This window comes from Nicotiana tomentosiformis, chromosome 6 (genome assembly GCF_000390325.3).
Source record: "Nicotiana tomentosiformis chromosome 6, ASM39032v3, whole genome shotgun sequence".
NCBI classification, from domain to species: domain Eukaryota; kingdom Viridiplantae; phylum Streptophyta; class Magnoliopsida; order Solanales; family Solanaceae; genus Nicotiana; species Nicotiana tomentosiformis.
The window spans coordinates 63,137,919-63,145,913 of record NC_090817.1 but is presented as its reverse complement, the minus strand read 5'-3'; positions in this window follow the sequence as shown (position 1 = coordinate 63,145,913).

The following is a 7,995-nucleotide window of genomic DNA, read 5'->3' as shown; positions in this document are numbered from 1 at the left end:
ATAGTACGTTCCAGAAAGTTAAACTATGCATTAGTTGGACATTTGTACAGAAAGTTATGATGGATTGAAAGAAGGCTGGTAGAGCAGTTTCGCCAGAAATTTCGCCAGAAATTCTGATGCATGCAGCCAACTTTGGGAGCTTATATCTCGCAATGCGTAAGGAATCGGAATAATTGCAAAACATGAAAGTTGTAGTCGGTGGATTCGAGTTTCCAGAAAGTTAAACCATTTATCATTTGGATATTTGTACATAAAGTTATGATCAATTAAAATAAGACTGGTAGAGCTATTTCTGGTAGACTTTAGTGACGAAAAATGGACTTTTAGTCACGGATTGGCAGAATCTTAAGGACCAAAAATGCTCATTTCATTCATTTCGTTTTGGATTTTTGGAGCACGGTTTTTGGGCGATTTTTGGACGATTTTCACGGGAAAACATTGGGGTAAGTGTTCCTTATCCTATATTGATTATATTTCATGATTCCATACTCATTACATCATGAATCCGTGAATTTATGGAAGAAAAATCAAGATTTTTGCAAAATCTTCAAAAAAAGAAAATTTAAGATTTGGAGGTCGAGTTCTTATCGGATTTTGGTAAAATTGGTATGGGTGGACTCGTAATTGAATGGGTTGTCGGATTTTATAAGTTTCGCCGGATTCCGAGATGTGGGCCACACGGGCAAATTTTGAGCTAATTTTGGATTTTAATGAAAATGTAATATTTTCTTATGAAATTGATTACTATAATTTTTGTTGACTGTATCGAATTAATTATAACTAGATACGAGTCGATTGGAGTCAGAAAATCGAGAAAAAAGCATAATACTTGATTAAATTGGAGCAAGTCAAGGTAAGTGACTTATCTAACCTTGTGTGGGGAAAATTTCTCCTAGGATTGGTATTGATGTGATTATTGAAATGTGTTGAAAGTCGTGTGCACGAGGTGATGAGTGTGTACAAGGGTTAAATTACGAAATATTATATTTTTAAATTGTGTAGATCACTGTTGCGCATTTATTAAATTATTCTATCTTGTTATATTCTTCATCATTGATGTGAGATATATACTTCAAATTTGTTTGATCTTTTCTTACTAATGGTTTTACCTGTTTAGTTGAAACTTGGTTTCTTTTATTCTGTGCATTATTTGAAGGTTGATTTTCTTTAAATTAAATATTATTAATATGAAGTATTTGATATTTTTAAACTTGATATTGAAGCAACGTGGTAAAGATTTTGAAATATTATTTTCCTAAATTATTTACTCCTGAATATTTTTATACTCATTGTGAGGGAACCGTGAGCTCTTTATTGTGGAAGAATATTATTGATGAATTATTTTGACATGAGATGTGAGCTCTTTATTGTGGAAAACTATTATTGATAATTTATTTTGGCATGAGCCGTGAGCTCTTTATTGTGGCAAACTATTATTGATGATTTATTTTGGCATGAGCCGTGAGCTCTTTATTGTGGAAAACTATTATTGATGATTTATTTTGGCATGAGCCGTGAGCTCTTTATTGTGGAAAAATATTGTTGTTGAATTATTTTGGCAAGTTAAATTATTTGAGCACTTGAGGTACAAATTGTGATATATTGTGATATTGATACGCATGCGGTGGTATAAGGTCTGGGTGTTGAAACGCATGTGGTGAGATAAGGGTGGCTTGATACGCGTGGCTAGTATGGGAACTACTAGAAGTCATGCAGTATGATAAGGGTGGCTAAAACGCGGGATGCTATTTCGGGAAAAAATGTTTTCTTTAAATAAATTGTGAAGGCTCCCGCGGTGATATAAGGAAATGAGATACTGTGAATTTATTTATGATTTGGGACTACGAGGCGGTACCTCGGGAGTGCCCTTGTTGATATTGATTTATGGCCGTAGTTGCCTTTGATTATTATTGTGATTTTCATAAAGTTGAAGGAAATTGTGTTTTGATTTCCACGAGATATTATTTGCAATTATTTGGTGTCATTAAATGTGACGTACTATTTGATTTATTTTCAATGTCATTTTATTTTACTACATTGATAAATATTTTACCATGCCATTATTATATTCCAGTAGGGCCTCACCTGACCTCGTCACTACTCTACCGAGGTTAGGCTTGACACTTACTGGGTACCGCTGTGGTGTACTCATACTACGCTTCTGCACATCTTTTTGTGCAGATCCAGGTACATTTTACCAGCCTAGACGTCATTGAGTTACCTGCGCACGGAGACTTCGAGGTATATCTGCCAGCGTCCGCAGACTCCGGAGTCCCCTTCTATCATTTTATGTTGCTTCCTTATATTTTATCTAGACCTTGACATATAGAGACATTGAGAATAAATTCTTAGAAGCTTGTGACTTATTTCTACCGGGTTTTGGGAGTTGAAATTGTTTGAATTATAGTTTATTTATTTCAGATATTTATTATTATTCCGCATTGATAGGCTTACCTAGTCTTAGAGACTAGGTGCCATCACGACATCCTACGGAGGGAATTTGGGGTCGTGACAAGTTGGTATCAGAGCACTAGGTTCATAGGTGTCATGAGTCACAAGCAAGTTTAGTAGAGTCTTGCAGATCGGTACGGAGACGTCTGTACTTATCTTCGAGAGGCTATGGAACTGTTAGGAAATATTCACTTCCTTGATTCCTTATCGTGCTGCATTGATTTAGCGTGAAACATATATCTCATATTCCTTTGTATCCACTCGTGTATGACATTGCACACTCAATATCAGTTGTGTGTCAACGGTTCGTGATGCCGCAGATGGACTATGAGGGAGCCAGAGATGCTCAAACATTTCCTTAACGTGTGGTTCCGATTGAAGATGTGGGCGTATTGAGAGATCACCTAGTGAATCATGTGCGGGGTGCAACGGACATTGGCGTCTGGTTGATTTATACACGCTGTGAAGATTATTATTGTGGATTATCAGACGTTGTGACCTATGACTTCGCGCTGAGTAGGGGGAGTCCACTACCAATGGGTGGATTGTGGGGTCATGTATTATATCAGTTTTGGCCTGAAATGTATATATGTGGTACTGAAAGGTTCCCTAAAATTTACACATGTTTAAGACCTGAGATTTTGTAGAGGATAAGGTTGGGACTTGCGGTATGTCCGCCTCCTTAATAATCCTATACTTCAATAGCAAAGGAGTTATAGAAACAACTCTAAATTTGTAGAAGGTCTACTCAGCGTGGACGTCACTGTTGCGGATTTTGGAGTGCTTCGGAGTAAGTATAGTTGTTGACGAGATTCTGGACTATGTGGTTCGTGCCAAGATTTGTCTGTATGGAGCTCTACTTTTGTGATCGTTGTGTATAAATAGGGGTAAGGATTACCCCAAAGAAGAATCAAAGAATATGTTAAGAAATGGGTCAGCTCAATAGTGTTGAGTCAGCATAACAAAAGAAGAAATTTGCCTTGGGAGAGATAATTCTCCATCGGTGTTCGTGGCAAGCCTATGAAGAGAGCAAACCAGCCAATGCAACACCGCCCACTTGGCTCAGTTCTCAGAAACGCTTTTGAAAGAGTTTGTTTTCTGGACTCTTCGTAATGCGTGGCGCATATGGTTTGAACGGTTGCGTCATGTCACCATTGACGATTTCATAATATGCCATCAAGTTCAATAAGTTAGCCCGCCATACTCCTACTTTGCTTCCTACACCCAGAGGCCGAGTCCATAGACTCATTAAAGAACTCAATTATGATCATAAAATTTTGTACGACTCGGGAGCTACAAGCTGATACTTCATTTCTGCTAGTTGTATAAATTGCCAAGATATTAGAATGTGTTCGGGGTGGAAAAAAAAAGGGAAACTAAGGAGACCAAGAGGTCTCAAGGTTTTGGGGGATTCGGTGGATTCTACTCTGCAAGTATAAATCATTATGGAGGGGGCTCGGGCAGTCGGCCAGCCGAGTCCGCACATCAGATTACTCGGGGTGCTCCAGTAAGTTCTTTTAATGCACCACCTACATGAGTTCCTACAATGGTTATTCCAGTTATCTGCACAGACTCAATATGAGCAGCCTAACCCGTAAAAGGGTTGTTATGAATACGGTGATACTAGGCACATCATGAGAAAATTGTCCCAAACTTGGGAGAGACATATTTCATCAAAGCACTCAGGCTACGTGCCCCATTGCAGTTACTACACCACCCACACGACCAGTTAAGGGTGGAGGACAGACGGGTAAAAGGCGTCCTAGAGGTGGAGACCCAGCCGTTGATATATTTATTTTACGGTATGGCAGAGGTCGGTACATCAGATGGTGTCGTTACAGGTACGACCTCGATTTAATATAAAGGAATAATTTCCTTAAGTTGATTCGGTTCTCAATATCGAAACGAGTCTTCCTATTGTGCTCCACTTATGAGTGAGCTTCATAATTCTATAATTTACTTATGTGTTTAACCCTGTTGGGAGATTTTATGGAGATAACTACGCCTATCATTTCGTGTTGGTCACTAATAAGAGCTGCGAGGCTAAATGTGGCTTTCTGTTACTCATTTCGGTAAATTTTGATGTAAATTCCGAATAATTAATTACAAATTGTGAATTATATGCCTTACCGATATGGGGTTCATTACGTGTTGTGATTTGTGTAACCGAAATTATTTAAAAGGAGAAAATGGAAATTTTTAATTGGCACAATATGAATATTACTTGTGATTCAGAACTGAGGATGAGATCCTCACATTTTTATGTTAATTGATATGTTTAAACCGGGCTACGAGCTGCGATGGAAGTTATATAAGGACGAGATCCTTGTGAGGAAAATTCTTGTGTTTGAGTTCTCCCTTGTAAAATTAAATATGTACTATAGTACTAATAGGGAGTCATGCATGTTAGGCTTATTTGAAAATTCTTATATGAAATTCTTTGGGCATAGTTATCAAATTCGTGTTGTAATTATTAATTTTTAACCGATGAGATAGGTGCCCGCCTAGGTGGCGTTAAATGTGACTCGTTAATTCGAGTAAATAATTATGAAGTCTTCACGCCTCGCATCTAGTTATCAGTATTGTGAAGGTTTGCAACGAGATTTTTGTTAACATGAGGTTAAATGACGATTCTATAATTGATTATGAACAACTATTAAGACCAAATTGATCCAAGAGGGTGCCTCATTTACAGGGTCAGACGAGTGTGAGTTAAGCTTTCAGAATCTCAAGACAGCTTTGACTACAACCCCAATATTGGTATTACCTATAGGTTCAGGATCTTATATTGTGTATTGTGATGCGTTGCATATTGACCTCGGCGCAGTGTTGATGCAAGACGGTAGGGTGATTGCCTACGCATCCAGACAGTTAAAGGTTCATAAGAAGAATTATTCGGTCCACGACCTTGAGTTAGCAGCTATTGTTCGTGCCTTGAAGAGTTTGGCTCCATTATTTGTACGGTGTCCATTGTGAGGTCTACACCGATCACCGAAATCTACAATATTTGTTTAAACAAAAGGATCTTAATTTGCGGCAGCGAAGATGGTTGGAGTTACTTAAGGATTATTATATCACCATTCTCTATCATCTTGGGAAGGCCAATGTAGTGGCCAATGCCTTGAGTCGTAAGGCGGAGAGTTTGGGCAGCATAGCATATTTACTAGAAGTAGAGAGGCCTTTGGCCTTGGATGTTCAGGCCTTGGCCAACCAGTTTGTCAGATTGGATGTTTCCGAGCCGAGTCGAGTTTTGGCTTGAGTGGTTTCTCAGTCTTCTCTTTATGACCGTATCATGGAACGTCAGTATGATGACCCCCGTTTGCTTGTCTTTAAGGACACAGTCCAGCATGACGATGCCAAGGAAGTCACAATTGGAGATGAAAATGTATTACATATGCAGGGCAGGCTATGCGTGCCTAATATAGATGGTTTTCGTGAATTGATTCTCCAGGAGGCTCACAGTTCGCGGTACTCCATACATCCGGGTGCTGCAAAGATGTAGCAGGACTTGAGGCAACATTATTGGTGGAGGAAGATGAAGAAAGACATAGTGGGGTATGTAGCTCGATGTCTAAATTGTCAACAAGTGAAATATGAGCATCAACGACTGAATGGATTGCTTCAGAAGTTAGAGATTCCAGAATGGAAATGGGAGAGGATCACTATGGATTTCGTTGTTGGGCTCCCACAGACTCAGAGTAAGTTCAATTCATCTTGGGTGATTGTGGATAGATTGAACAAGTCAGCTCATTGCAATCCTATGATGACTACCTACTCTTCCGAGTAGTTGGCTCGAATCTATATTCGCGAGATTGTCAGATTTCATGGAATACCGGTATCTATCATCTTTGACCGGGGTATGTAGTTTACATCATGGTTCTAGAGGGTAGTACAACATGAGTTGGGTACTCGGGTACAGTTCAGTACAACATTTCACCCTTAGACGGACGAGCAGTTCGAACGCACTATTCAGATACTGGAGGATATGCTTCGTGCGTGTGTGATAGATTTTGGGGGTGCTTGGGATCAGTTCTTACCACTTGCGTATCTTGCTTACAACAAAAGTTGTCAGTCAAGCATTCAGATGGCTCCGTATGAGGCCTTGTATGGTAGGTGGTGCCAGTCCCTAGTGGGTTGGTTCGAACCGGGCGAGGCTAGGCTATTGAGTACAGACTTGATTCAGGATTGACTTCGTACATCCCAATCTAGATAGAATGAGTTATGCGAATCGGAAGGTTCGTGATGCTGCATTCATGGTTGATGAGCGGGTATTGCTCCGGGTTTCGCCTATGAAGGGTGTGATGAGGTTTGGGAAGAAGGGCAATTTGAGCCCTAGGTATATTGGGCCTTTAGAGATTCTTGAAAGAGTTGGAGAGGTGGCTTACAGACTTGCGCTACCACTTAGTCTCTCTGCAGTTCATCCGGTATTCCATGTTTCTATGCTTCGAAAATATCACGGGGATTCGTCTCATGTGTTAGACTTCAGTTCAGTTCAGTTGGACAAGAATCTATCTTATGTTGAGGAACTAGTGGCTATTTTAGATAGGCAGGTTCGAAAGCTGAGGTCAAAGAACATTGCTTCTGTAAAGGTTCAGTGGAGGGGTCATCCGGTCAAGGAGGCGACTTGGGAGGTCGAGAATGATTTACGCAGCTGTTATCCACACTTATTCACCAGCTCGGGTACTTTTTCTAACTTCGTTCGAGGACGAACGTTTGTTTTAGACGTGGAGAATGTGATGACCCAAAATGTTATCTTTAAATTTAATGATTAATTATGTGATCTAAGCACTATTTACCATTACTCGACTCGAGTGTGCAGTCCGTGAAAAAAAAATTTGGAAAAGTCTTCAGGTGAAAAATGGATTAAAATGTGAATTAGAGCTTTAAAACTCAACTGAGTTGTCTTTGGTCAACATTTTGAGCAAACGGATTCGAATAAGTGTTTTGATAATTTTGGTAGGTCCGTATCGTGATTTGGGACTTAGGCGTATGCCCGGAATCAAATTCCGAGGTCCCTAACCCGAGATATGGAATTTTGATGAAATATTAAAAGTTTAAGTTCAAATAGTGACCGGATGTCAAATTATGTACAAACGACCCCGGAATAGAATTTTGAAGATTACAACAGCTCCGTATGGTGATTTTGGACTTAGGAGCGTGATCGGAATTTTATTTGGAAGTCCGTAGTAGAATTAGGCTTGAAATGCCGAAAGTTGAATTTTTGGGAAGTTTGACCGAGAGGTTGACTTTTTGATATCGAGGTCGAAATCCGATTCTGAAAATTTTTATAGCTCAGTTATGTCATTTATGACTTGTGTGCAAAATTTGAAGTCATTCCGAATTGATTTGATGTGTTTCGACACAAGATATAGAATTTGAAAGTTCAAAGTTCATTGATTTTGATTTGAGGTGCGATTCGTCGTTTTGATATTGTTTGATGTAGTTTGAAGCCTCGACTAAGTTCGTATGGTATTTTGGGACATGTTGGAATAATTGGTTAAGGTCCCGAGGGTCTCGGGTGGATTTCGGAAGGTAAACGGAATG